The sequence below is a fragment of the Suricata suricatta genome, chromosome 8 (genome assembly GCF_006229205.1).
Source record: "Suricata suricatta isolate VVHF042 chromosome 8, meerkat_22Aug2017_6uvM2_HiC, whole genome shotgun sequence".
Taxonomy (NCBI): domain Eukaryota; kingdom Metazoa; phylum Chordata; class Mammalia; order Carnivora; family Herpestidae; genus Suricata; species Suricata suricatta.
This window is the reverse complement of record NC_043707.1, coordinates 118,421,464-118,434,993: the sequence shown is the minus strand read 5'-3', so window position 1 is coordinate 118,434,993 and position 13,530 is coordinate 118,421,464. Positions and strand designations below refer to the sequence as shown.

The following is a 13,530-nucleotide window of genomic DNA, read 5'->3' as shown; positions in this document are numbered from 1 at the left end:
CGAGGAGCCGCGGGAGAAGGGGCGGGGGGCGGGGGCGACGCGCGCCGCCTCCTGTTAAAGGGGGAGCAGCGCCAGCCGAGCCAAGCGCACCCTCCTCCTCCCCGCCCTGGGCCCCAGGCGCCGGCGCGGGAGAAGCCCCTGGTAAGCCCCCGCCCCGCCCGCGGCCTCCCGGACCGCAGGATGCGGCGATCCGCGACGCCCCTCCAGAGATACCCCGGGGGCCGGAGGCAGCTCTAGCAGCCAGGGTCTCTGGGGCTCCGGGGGCTGAGACATTTGCCCCACCCTCCCCCGTGTGCATTGCAAATTGCATATCCCTGTGCGTGCAGGTGCTCCCGGGCTCTGAACTTTGCATATGCTTATGCACACAGGTGCCCTCTGTGTGCACTGCAATGTTGCCTGGCTCTGTGCATGCAATTGCTACGCACATACACAGCGTGGTAACATGTGTTCAGGTCTTGAACGTGTGTCGGTCGTTCCTGGGTGTAGAGACGCTATATGTGTGCAAGCTTATAAGGGCCACATATGGGCTGAGTGCTGTGGGTCACCTGTATGTAGGAGCCACGTATGTACACTGCAGTGTGGTATGTTTGGTGCATACTCTAGTGTAAACTGCAATGTTGCATGTCCCTAGGCACGGGGATGCTACACGTGTGCAGTGTGTTACATGTTTTCCGGAGTGCCTGTCTATTCCCACAAGTGCCTTTTCCTGTGCCAGGGGCGCCCCCATGTTGCATCTGTTTGTGTAGAAGCAGCCGGAATGTACAGACCTGCCCCCCTCCCCATGCTGGCACTGTGCAGTTGGGTGGGGCCAGAGCCCACATGGTGAAGGTGGTTCCCAGGGAGATACCCATGGCTCAGGGCCCTGGTCTGGTGGTTTTGTGGCCTGGGCATGTTGCCACTAGGAAGGTGGGCAGACCAGGGACACACCACTTCAGCCAGAGACAAGTAGGTTAATCAGATGGCTCTGGTCAGAGGAGGAGCCAGCAGGGGGCAGCTTTGCCGAGAGCATTGGGATGGTTTCAGGAACCCTGCTTTTTAAAGGTTCCCTGACCAGGAGGGGGGCCGAGCCTGGGAGGCAAGGAAGCCCCCAGTCCACCCAATCCCAGTTCCACCTCTCCACTGAGGCCCCTTGAGTTGTGTCACCCTGAGGACTAGGACAAGAAGACTCCTCTTACCCCCCAGGGGCAGGAAGAGGCAGAGAGAAAAGCCCCTGTTTGCTCCCTCAGTCTCTCTCTCCCCCCTCCAGCAGTCTCGGTGACATTTGTTGTGAGTGATTGTGAGAGATTATCGACTTTAATGGAAGGAGGTAATAAGGGGCGATGAAGGAATCTCACCCGTCACCTTAAGGGAATTTATGAGGCTGTGCGAGGCAGGGAGGAGGCTGGCACCTTTCCTTTCCCAGCGGGAGCCCAAGGAGGCCTATGCCTTACACTTAGCACTGGCAGGCAGGGCTCCTGGGTTCTTGCTGGACACTCTCAAACACACCCCAGGTCTCTGGGTTTGGAGACTCAGCTGCTACTGTGAAATCCAAACCAGGCAGAACTTGGCCTCTACAGTGCGTGTCAAGAGCCACCCCAAGGGCAGCGGGAGATCCCAGGCCTCCCTACTTGGGCATTTTGAGGAGCAATGGCGTGGCCAGAGTTGATGGGAAAGGAGGTGGGCAAAGGTGGAGAGAGTGAGTGTGAGTGGTCGGGACATGAGCTATGCACAAAGATAGAAGGACAGGTCGTCAGAAGTTTCCAGGACCCTGTACTCCAGGGTTCCAGCCCCTTCCACTCCCACAGGGAGCCTGCCTCCCTCTTTATGAATATTCACTGAATTGGCATGGGGAGACCCAGAGCCAGAGAAACCCAGGCAGGTCTCTTGCAGATGTACGCAGCTGGATCCCCGAGGCCCTCCCTTTCCCCCCAGCTGGGTACAGGGTAATGGGAGGGGTTGGCTCGGGAGAGAGAGCAGCGTTTTGTCTGTTTCCGTGTTCCTCGGTAGCCCTCTGACTTCTCAACCCTGCTCTTCCAGGGTGGAAAGACAGGTGATCAGACTATGGGGGAAACTGACAGAGATGGTATCCCATACCTGGGGGGGCTCAAGGCACAGGGTGGCGAGGGCAGCAAGGCAGCAAGGGCTGTGGGAGCTGGGTGGAGAGAACAGACCTCCCAGGGGGTGCGCGGAAGCAGGCTAGATTGGGGCCAACCTCCGGAAGGCTCTCCGGAGGTGCCTCCCAGCATCAGGGCTTCCCCACCTCCTCTCCCAGGAGCCCCTGCCCTTCCAGACTCACTCTGGCGATAATGCCGCCCCGGGAGGACTTGGAGTAATTACAAATCGTTTCCATATTCAAATCCAGCTGGTTGAAGAGAAATTACTTCTCTGACAGCCCAGGCGGGGGTGGGAAGAACAAGTCTAAGCCCCAGGAGGGGCCTCTGGGGAGCTGAGGGCAGAGACTGGGCCAGGAAAGGGGCACCCGTCGGAGATTGAGCACAGAGGGTTTAAGCAGAAGAAATGGATACCTCTTGCCTACCCTCCTCCCTGAAACAAAAACTGGGCAAAGGACAATGACCCCAGCCCTTTGAGGCTCCCTCGGGACCCTCTGAAGGCATGGAGAGGACCAATCCCACAAGGGCAACTAGAAGTCAGGCTCTCTACCAAGCTCTCACATTGCCCCTCCAGGTGACCTTGAGAGAGTCCCTCCAGCTTTCTGAGCCTCTGTTTCCTTACCTGTGAAATGGTATAAATGATTGCACCCAGCTCCAATGAGATAAAAGATGTGGATTAGCTAGAGCCATGCTCCTGAAAGGGGCCTTTTAAAATAATTGTTGTATTAGCAATTAATTCGTATTTTGGTTAACAAAACCAACTTCATTCAGGAGGCAGCAGAGCCCTCAGTGGGGCAGCTTAGGAGAGGATACTGGGTGATGAGGGCGCACATAACCCCAGCCTCGTGGCCTCACGGCCCGGCCTCAGCCCTGCCTCCCACTGGGCCAGCCACTGCGATGCTTCATTGCCCTTTAAACAGATGAGAAAATGTTCTTCTTCTCTTCCCAATGATTTATTTGGCCCAGAGCCTGGTCAGGTTTCCTTCTAGCCGGTGGGACCTAGGAGTGCCCCTCCCTCAGCCCCTACCCTCTGCTGACACTTAGCCAGGCACCCAGGGCACCCCAAAACTCTGAGTGCCAAGGTCCCTTCCAATCCCCCAACCACACCTCAGATACCTATCAGCTCATACGTGTGCCCAAAGACACCCAAATCCATGTGACAGTCTTCTATCAAGGTCTGTCCCAGAGCTCGTGTGACACATACCTCATTGCTCTGAAAGTCATGGATTCCGGAGGGGTATCCAGGAAAAGCTGGACTGGCCCTCTCTGTCTGTAGGAAGTTCTGCATGTCTAACTTCCATCCTTCCTGCTGCAGATGCCGAATGGGTTAGGAGCCTGGGGCAACCCAGCTCTGGTGTTTGTCATTTTCTCGGTGCTGTAGATCAAGGAGAGGAGGGTGGCTTAGCTACTGTCTAGCTACATCCTCCCGGAAGGTCAGCACCGGGTTTGTGTGCACCCCTCTGGGCAGTGCCCGCATTCTCTGACCCCTGGGGCAGAGGGTGGAGAAGACCTTTAGGATCCTGGGTGATCTTCACACGTCTTACACTAGAGGGTGCGCACAAGAGCCTGGCACCAAGAAGGTGCCTTTGCTCACCCATTCAACAAATATTTATTGAGTGTTTACTATGTTCTAGGCGCTGGGATCCAGGCCATCAGCAAGCTCCTTGCTTCTACCTCCCAAAATATCCCAAATCTATTCCCTCTTCACATCCCCACTGCCAACACCAGAATCCAAGCCACCATCATCTGTCTGGTGCCTGGACCTCCCTTATTTAACCTCCATGTTCCCACTTCTACCTACCCGCCCCACTGCATTCTCCTGGAGCCCACTGAGTCATCTTTCGAACATGGAAGCCAGGGCACCTCTTCTTAAGCCCTCCAATGGCTTCCCACTGCACTTAGCACCATGACCTTCCAAGTCCTGCATGATCTAGCCCTTACCAGCCTCTCCAGAGCCATCTCCACTACTCCCACCTTCACCCCACCCCACAACACAAGTCTTCTTGAAAAAGTCCAAATCTTTCCTCCACTAGCACTTACCATGGCTGACCCCACTTACCAGGAAGGTCTCAGTTCCAACATCACCTCCTCAAGGAGGACTCCCCAGATTACGCTTTTACCCACCCATCCCCAGTCATTCCATCCCACAGACTTGCCTTTCCTTCACAGCATCATTGCTTGAAAATATGTTATCTATTTACACACATGTCACCTGTTTCCCTCACTGGACTAGGAATTCTGTAAAGGCAGAGACTTTGTCCGTCGCTTCATATTTAGACCTCTGGCACAAAGCACTATGCCGGGCATGTGATAGGCATTTGTCAAGAGAGTAAACGGCGAAAGGGCAAGTAAAGACCCTGCCCTCACAAAGAGCTTCCAGTTTGTGGTCCTGGATCAAGGCCCAATAAACAGTTTCCCACGTGATGGACTAGAAAGGACTTCTGCTTCCACCCCTGACTGGCTATGTGACCTTGGACAGGTCATTTATGCTCTTCAGGCCTTGGTGTTCTCTTCTGTAAAATGGAAACAAGGGAAAGAACCTAGCAGAGCTGATGTGAGTCACAGGAGATGATAAAGATAAAGCGCCCCCTCCACCCCGTACCAGTGCTGGACCCAGGGGGGTGTCATCTGTATGAATATGGCCCCCTTTTGAGATTTCCTCAGGGCTGCCGCTGTTCCAGGTCCTGAAGACATGGAGAAGACTCGGAATGGGGCCCTGACCTTGAGGCCTTTCCAATGCCCCCTCCGTCCCACCTAGGGAGAGAGGTGTTCTTATCTGCTGAACTCATTGCTGTGAAGGAGGCCCCCCATGTGACCAGGACAGTCACACCGGTGAGTGGGAGACCACTGCAAAGAAACTGAGTCTGGATCCCCTTCTCCCTTATGTTGAAGTACGGTCCCTACTCTCCTTATGTTGAAGCCCCTCTCCATTTTCTGCCTTCCTTGTCTGTGTGAACACATGTGCACACACGGCTGCATGTACAGATGAACCCATGTCCACACACATACACAGTCACTGGCCCACAGACATATACACTTGACTAAGAAACACAGGTGTATAAATAACCACACACACACAACCCCAGGACACAACTGCCCTCCATTTTTCTGGCCTGATGGGGATGTGTCTGGCTCATCTATCAGCCCTGTTGCATTCTGCTCTTGGCTGGGGTTAGTCACAACTCCTGCAGGTTAACAGGGGCCAGCCTGGGTCCTCTCCTTGGGAAATTCTCCTGGAGGTCTAATCCCACGCTCCCCCTCCACAGACCTTACGGACGAAGACCGCTGGCAATCGCTCTGGATGCCCAGAAATGACAGCACCATCCCCTGTATCCACACCTGCAGGCTGGGGGCCATGGAGAGGGTGGAGGTACCTGAGAAGAGCTGCTCCCAGCTTCCTGCCCAGGTGGAAAGGGACGGGGAATCCCTCAAGGAGAGTCTGGGACACTTGGCAGGCATGGGGCACCCCAGCAGTGGGGGGCCACTGTGTTCCCACCATCTGGGATGCCCCATGTTCTCTCCCCCGGGCTCTCTGCCACCTGGACCCAGCTGGGCTGGGCTGGTGCCAAGCAGGACACATTGAGCATAGCAGGCGGGGGGTGGGGGGTGACCTAGAGGTCTAGAGGGACCGACTCATCCCGTTGAGCCCCTCTGTGGGCCTAACACTATGCCAGTTGCTTTTAACTTATTGTCACAATAAACCCTTACACCGGCAAGGTCACCCCCAATTTCCCGATGAGGTTAGAGGGAGCCCCCCTCCCCACCTCGTTCAGTAAAGCCCTGCCCTAGTCTTGCCTCTCCTTGCCATCCTCCAGAGGACAGACTAAGCGCCAACTGTGGAAAACAACTTCTTTCAGGATTAGAGCCGCTACTCCGGAGAGAACTAGCTCTCCCAGGGTGAGAGATGTGAAGGGGCCTGACCCCCAGGGCCAGCCCATAAGGAGAGGCTGAAGCCGGACGCCCAGATTTGGGGAAGGCAACCAGAGTTGAGAGGGTGCTGGGAAGGACGTCTGCTGAGATGGACGCATCTTGCTGGCAGGCATGGCCACGCTCTGCGCTGACACACCCCAGGAGGACAACCCTCTTGCTGGAACCACCTCGAGCTGGCAGTAAAGCAGTCACTGCTGGGTGAGAGGGTGGGCCTCCCATCTCACTCAAGCCTGGCACAACTCTGACCCCGGGCTTCCGGACAAGGCCTGTGCATGGGGCCAGGGGGCTGGACTGGGGAGGGGGGTGCAGAGAAGGCTCTGAAGGTCGTGGTTGGAGGGGAGGAGCCCTGGGGTGCATCGCCAGCCCGTGTTCCGCATGTCAGAGTAGGAGTGAGTGGGGCTGAGCTTGGGTACACGTGTGGGTGGCTGTGTGCGTCAATGCGTGGGGAGAGAGTCTGTGTGTGTGTATGATGTGCCTGGGCGCAGGCTCTGTGTGTGTCTGCCTAGGCCTTGTACGTCAGAAGCCTGGGCCCAGCTCTGGGATCTCTGCTGTGTGTGTGTGCATGCATGTGCATGTGTTCCTTTGTATGCAGGGTGTGCGGTGGTTTTCGTGCATTGATTTTTCCGCTTGCGTATACGTATGGCATATAATGCATACAGGGATATGACGCTGGGGTTTGTGTATCCATCCACTCAATGTCGAGGTGAATGTGGGGCGTGTTGACAGGGCTGGGTTTAGTGTTGGAGTCTGTGTGCAACCAGCGTGGTGTCTCTTTGCAGTTCATGCTTGAGCCTGTGTGTGTGTGTGTGTGTGTGTGTGTGTGTGTGTATGTGTGTGTGTAGGGGGAGTGTTTTCAGGTCTGTGTCTATGCCCTTCAGTACGGTATGAGTCAGAGCATACAGCATTTGCGGGCCTGTATATGACCGTGTCGTTGTGTGTCAGTGTGGCACGGGTGTCTGTCCCAGCCTGGGTTTGTTTCCCTGTGTGTACTTGGGGGTTGTTGGCAGGCTTCAAGTTGGGGGCGGGGTTGGGGCATTGTGTATAATCCTACTTGCTGTGTGACTATGGGTGGGTATGACCCTGGGTGTCCTATATATGTGTCTAGATGTGGGGTGTGGATTCGTGTGTGGTGTATATCTGCTGATCTGTGCGTGTGACATTGTTATTCTTGTCTTTGGGAACTTTTTAAGCTAATGCTTCCCAGGAAGTCTCCTCCTCTCCCAAAGGCTGAGATCTTGACCATGCTCCCCACTCCCAAGCATCTTGGCCAGCTCTCTGTTTGCCTTGGGGGATTGGAGAGGGGCGTGCTAAGAGAACCCTGAAACTGCCGCCAAGGGTCAAGGTAGCACGTCAGGAAGCACAGGGGCTCTTTCTCCTCGGGCGCCCCAGCACCTCTCCTTTCCCCTCCTCTCTCACAAAGGGCCCTACCGGTGAGGCCACCTGCAAACCCTCCCCCCACCCGACCCCCCGCTGCCAGGGTCTCCCCTGAAATGAATTTTAATTTCCGCTCTGGGCAGGAGGGCTGGTAAGGAGGCTCGAGCCAGCAGGGCGATGGCGGTGGTGTGGGGAGCCTGGGGTTGCCAGCTGAGGAAGGGAGGCGCGGATTTGAATTTCAAAGGCAGCTGGGGCCCTAGTGCGTCTGCCTTGTGCGATTGTGTGTGCGGCTCTGCGGTGCCTACCAAGGCGCGCCTGCGTGTGCGGCGTGTGTCCGGGTGAGCCTGTTTAGTGAGTGTGCCTCTGAAAGGCGTGTTCGAGGCCCCGCGCGGGCTGTGAGTGTGAGTGTCTGAGCATCCGGGGGTCTCTGTCACCGTGAGAACGGCCACCGCAGCGTGTCCGCGTGTCTGTGCATGCTTGTGGGCAGACGCTTGCGGCTGGGAGTGTGTATATTTAGGAGGAGTCGGCACCACCGTGTGTGGGGGGGGGGGCGTCTCCAGGCCCCCTTTCGATCCCCTGGGAGGGGGGCCGTAGTTTGGGGCGTTTGTGCCTGTGTCACCGAGTGGACGTCCGCAGGGGTATGAGAGTGTGTTCGTGTGTCTGTGCCAAGTGTGAATGCGCGTTTGCCCCTGTGAGTCCGTGTGGGCATATGTCTATAGGAACATGTGTCTGAGCGTGTCTGAGAGTCCCCGCGTCCCGGCGTGGAGTCTGCGAGGGTGCCCGTGCGTCTGTGTGCCGGGGGTCTGTCCACTGTGTCTGCAAGCGCTGGCGCGGCGACAGTGGGTGTCTGCGAGAGCTTGCAGCTGGGTGGGGGAGGCGGGGAAGGGGAGCGGGGAGCGGAGCGCCCCCCACCGCAGTGCCCCCACAGCAGGGGACCCAGCTCGCCAAACAGCGGGTGCTCAATGGGCCCTCGGGAGGCAATGGCCGGAGAGGATGGGCCATTAGCCGAAGGGGCCCGTTTCACGCTCGCTCTTCCGAGGGCCAGGGCATGGGGGTGGCACATTTGTCTCAGGGAAACGGGCCTGCGCGGCTGGGAGATCGCCACCACCTTGTGGCCGCACTAGGGACTCAAGCGACAGAGCAGGAAGGCCCGCCTGGACGCCAACAAGGTCCCGTCTCCCAAGAGGTGCAGGCACACATGGACACTAACTCAGGCACACCTAACACACCCAGGAATGTGCTCCGGGCCGCTGTCACCTAGCTCAGGAGTCTGGCCAGCTGGTGCACACCCAGGAATCCACACATGTGAGTGAGCATGCACACACATCCAGAGACACAGGTAAGTTTGTGTGCACACCTCACTCTCACTGGAACAAACTCACCCCTCCCTGGGTTTTGGACCCGGTGGGGTGAGGAGGGCTAAAGCTCAGAAGTCCTAGAGAAAAGGGGTAGCTTGAGTCACTTCATGTTGCCTTTATTCTCTCCGGCCCTGAGTTGGACCCTGACAGGGCTGACTTACCCTGTATCATATCTCCCAGAAGCTGGGCAGAGGTGGGGGCCCAGAGACCCCACATACAGTTATTCCTGGTCATTCCCATAGGTGCCATCCCACAGCCAGAGGCAGGTGAGAGCCAGGGCCTGCCTCCTCATGCGAGATCCCCCAGGGTCCTGGCTGGAACAAGCAGGCACTGTCAGGAGACCCAGAGAACAACAAATTAGGAACTAGGGATGGGATGTTTCAGGCCCTCCTTCCCTGCAAGAAAGGCAGCATTTTGAGAAGGGGTAAGACTGACGCCTCTCAGGAAGGCTCAGCAAGGGGCCTGGCACCAGGGGGCTGCTCCAAAAACACTATTGACTGAATAAAGAAAAGAAATAAATGAGTTACAGAATTAGAGGACCACCTAAGGGCTAAGGGAGCACCATACAGAGGCAGAAATAGTATACCCAGGCTCCCTGCGTGGCCACGTGTGTGTGTGTGTGTGTGTGTGTGTGTGTGTGTGTGTGTGTGTGTTTATATTTGGGGGAAGAACACGGGAAGCTGGAGGTTAGGCTGGAAAGACATCACTGTGAGCCTTGTAAGCTAAGTCAGAAGTAGATTTTATTCTCAAAGCAACAGAGTTCCATAAAGAATCAGAGTCAAGTTTGTTTAAGGAGAAAGAGCTGGGCCACTGGAAGGTGGATTTGAGAAAGCCAGGATTGGACAAAGGGACTAAGCTCATTCATTTGTCCATTTATTCATTCAACACGTATTTACTGTGAGCTTACTGTAAGTGTCGGCGCCCAGGTGGCTCAGTTGGTAGAGCATGCCCACTCTTGATCTCAGGGCGGTGACTTCAAGCTCCATGTTGGTGATGGAGCCTACTTAAAAATAAATAAATAATAGTGTCTGGCGCTGAGGGAGTGAACCGGATACAATCTAGGACCTCAAGGAATTTCTAGAACCTGACCACATAACTGCTGAGCTTACGTGGGGCTCACCTTCTAGTGGGGGAAGGGAGGCAGATACAAAAGCACAAATACGTGGAACGTTAGTGTTGAGAAGCACAGGAAGGAAAATAGTGTAGGGTAAGGAGGCAGGAATGGTAGAGAAAGGCGGGGGGGCGGGGCAACTTTCGGTAAACTCTTCTCTGAGAAGGTAGCATCTGAGCAGAGCCCTGAAGGAAGGGAGGAATGCCAGGAGGAAAAGCAGCCCAAATAGGGGAAAGTGTAAGTGCAAAAGGTCCTGAGGGGGCGTGTGCCATTTACTCAGACGGGGAAAAGACTTGTGGGAAAGTGGATGATTTCTATTTTGGACGTACTGCATTGAGGTGCCTTCAGGACATCCAGGGACAGTGACCAGGAAACGGGAGAGATTTGGGGATAGAGATTAGAGAGAATGGAAACTTGCACTGCTGCAGTAGGAGAGATTAAGTGTAGACAGTGGGGAGGAGAATGGGGAGGCAGCCCGAAGTGTGAGAGTCAGTTTGGGGGAGAATGGCTGCTAGGATGGGGAGCAGGGATGGGGAGCATGTGGCCAAAACGGCACCCCTGGAATGGTCCTGGTCCTAGCTTCCCCTCCTGCCCATCCCCCTGGAGCCACAGCCTCTCCGCACTTGCCAGTCTCCCCTGCCTCCTGGGAGAGAGCCGGGGAAACAGGCTAGGTTGCAGACAGGCGCCCTTTTCTACAAGGAAGTCCCCTGGGCTCCCTCTGTCCCCGTCCCGGCCATCTGAGCCAACCTGTCCACCTTTAGTGCTTCTTTCCTCTCACTTGAGGATGAATCCTTGTGTAACCCTGCAGCCGGGGGAGCAGGAATCCGTTCTGAGAAACAGAGAAGCCTGGACTGAGAGTCTGGATGACCACAGACTTCCTAGGTAGCCTCTGAGCTTCCATTTCCCCCAGTTGGGGTTGGAGGGACAACATCTTAGCAGGGCCTTTCCAGCCCTAACAGGATCAGAATTTCTGAGGCTCTTTCATCACATTTCAGATGGTTTTGTGGGCGAGTTGTTAACTGTTTAACAGCTGGCTCTGGGGAGGGAGTGGGGAGGCATAGCCTTGATTTGTCAGCAATTGCCAATTTCCATGGTGTAAATCCTCGCGTGATGGCCAATTTAGACAACCAGCGGGAAGTCAACTGGTCGGCATATTCCTGAACATTTAACAATGTTCAACTCTCATAAACTGGTATGAACTGGTGGTTCCCAGCATCTTTGCCAGACACTTTCTGGAGTGATGGAAGAGAGGCAAAAAGTCTGGGCTAGGGCTTTGAGGGTATCTGCTAGTAGGAAAAAAGTCAGGATTTCTAGCCACCCCCATCTTTCCTCTCAACACCCAGGCCATTCCCCAGGGAGGGGCCAGAGCCCCTTGTCCCCCACCCCCACCCCCTCCACCCCCATTGCTCCTCTGACTTTTAACCTTGTGACATCCTTCCTAGGTCTCTACCCATTGCATTTCCTACTCAAAAGGTGGACTGGTGTCCCCAGCCTCACTCACTTTCCAGCCTCCCCCTCCAAGGGGCCCCTTTTTTTTGTTTGGAAATAGAGGCCAGACAGTCCTGAGCAATGCCATCCTGACCCACAGCCAGGCTACAGCTGTGGTCAGGGTAGACAGGTGACCTGGATATCTGATCCAGCTCTGCCACCAGCTCCCAGGAGTTTCTTCTCCCAACCTGTCCTCAGTTCCCCCATCTGTAAGATAGGCAGCAACTGCTGGCCTCTCCGAAGGCCCTTTGAACTGTGAGACTCTCCCATTTCTATCAGTCCTATCTCAGCCCTGATGGCAACTCAGGGTCTCCTCCCTCAGAACATTTCCCCAGCCTCCTAGACCCTCCCGGCTGCAGCGGCCCCCCACGGCCTCTGGCTCCCCAGGCTCCCTGATAAGGGGCCCAGCTAATTACATTAGGATTTCATGCCAATTAACAAACAATTACACGGGCAAATTGGTGCCTAATTTGGAGCAATAACGACATTGGCCGAGGCAAGATAGCTGAAGACAAGACTGTTCACCCGGCCTGGCCCCATCGGAGCCCCTGGAGGAGGGGAACTGCCAGCTCTTGGCCCTGACGGGGCGGAAATCTGCAATTCTCCTTTAAGGATCTTTAAGTGCTGTTTATGCTGATGATACGGTCCGCCCAGGCCTTTGCTAAATGAAGGGTGTAGAGGAAGGGGAGGAAGGGGAGGAAGGCTGGATAGTGGGGACAGGGGAGCAGAGGCAGATGAGGCCACCTTCACTGGAGAGGTGGGGAGGATTGGGGGACAGTAATTAGCCATCTAAAGGTTTGGATGCTTGAGTGGTTCATGTGAATTCAGGACCAAATGGAGACCGATCAGGCCAGAACACAGGCTCACATGGGGGCGGGCGGTAGGAGGGCTGGAGCTGTAGACGTGGGTAAAGCCAGGCAGAGAGCACCCTTATAGCGAATTGAGGCATGCTCCCGGAGGCCTGGGCCCTGCAGACCTCCCAGCTTTCCCTCCCCCTCCCCCTGTACAGGCCACTCAGTGTCTGGGAACTAGACTCCGTTTCCTGATTGTGCCAGACTCTTTCCCACCTCTGAGCCTTTGACTCTGCTGTTCCCTCTATCTGGATTGCTGTCCCAACACCCCTTCCTTGTTACCAAGGATGGTCCTTCCAGGCCCCCCTCGTCTGACTCCCAGATTCCTCCAGGAAGCACCACTTCTTCTCTCTCCTCTGGGCTCCCTTTGTCACCTTCTTCCGTGGCACTGTCCACCCCGTACAGGAGCTGGTGGTATCAGCGTCTGCCTCCTGTTCACCGGTAGGGCCCAGAGCTGATTTACTCTGTGCCTCCTTCATCCAGCATAGAAAGCACATGAATAGAGGAGACAAAGGGATGAGATGAAAAAAAAAATCCCCCTGAGGATAGTGGGGAAACTGAGGCAGAGACCCAGAGAAATATTTATGAATTTGCTGGCTGCCTCACTTAGGAAAGGAAAGCTGGGTCAGACTGCAGCCCTCTGGTCACTGGAGCCAAGCCCTGACCCCATCCCTCCAGGTTCTCTTCCTGAACACCTTCACGAAGCTTGGGACCTCCCTTAACCCATTCTTACCCAGCTGTTTTCAGCTCTGCTTTCAACAAACTAGGTAAAGAAAACCCCTACTAAGCGAAGGACGCCCCCCCCATAAAGTCAGCTCTCATGAGGAAAATGGCACAGCAAACTGAACTGCAACACAAAGGATTATGGGAAGACTCAAGGAGGAATCTCTTGACCACCAGGGTTCAGCCCCTAAAGTGATCCCTAAAGGAATGGGCAACAGGTAGGGGGCGGTGGAGGCTAGGGGCGGGGGAGGAGGGAAGAGGGGCTTTGGCCTATCTAAAGGAGACCGGAACAGAGGCCAAAGATGGAATGCGGGCCTTCCTGGAGGCAGGGCGATGACCCAGCTGAGTTTCCTGAGAGCTTCGTTCTCACTTGGGGGGCTGCCACTCCATCTCAAGGCCCATCACTCACGTTAATTACCAAGAAAAAGCCGATTTCTCCTCATTTCCAGACTCCGAATGACAGTATCATTAGGCTTGTAATGTGTGGAGAAATTGTGCGTGTCTGTCTTGGAACACGTCCTGAGCCTGCGTGGGTGAGGGCGCCCCCAGGTAGGGTTTGTCTCTGAGACGTTCCCTACGGCAGAGGGCCCATCTCGGGAAGAGGT

The 13,530-nt window shown here is 55.7% G+C and overlaps 1 long non-coding RNA gene across 1 annotated transcript; it reads left to right on the top strand.

Annotated features, from left to right (window-relative positions):
* Nucleotides 1-28: 28 nt before the first annotated feature.
* On the top strand, nt 29-5,810 carry LOC115300219. The gene is made up of 3 exons (XR_003912551.1): nt 29-141; nt 4,772-4,922; nt 5,357-5,810. It is a non-coding gene; the product is annotated as an uncharacterized LOC115300219 (long non-coding RNA).
* The last annotated feature ends 7,720 nt before the right edge of the window (nt 5,811-13,530 follow it).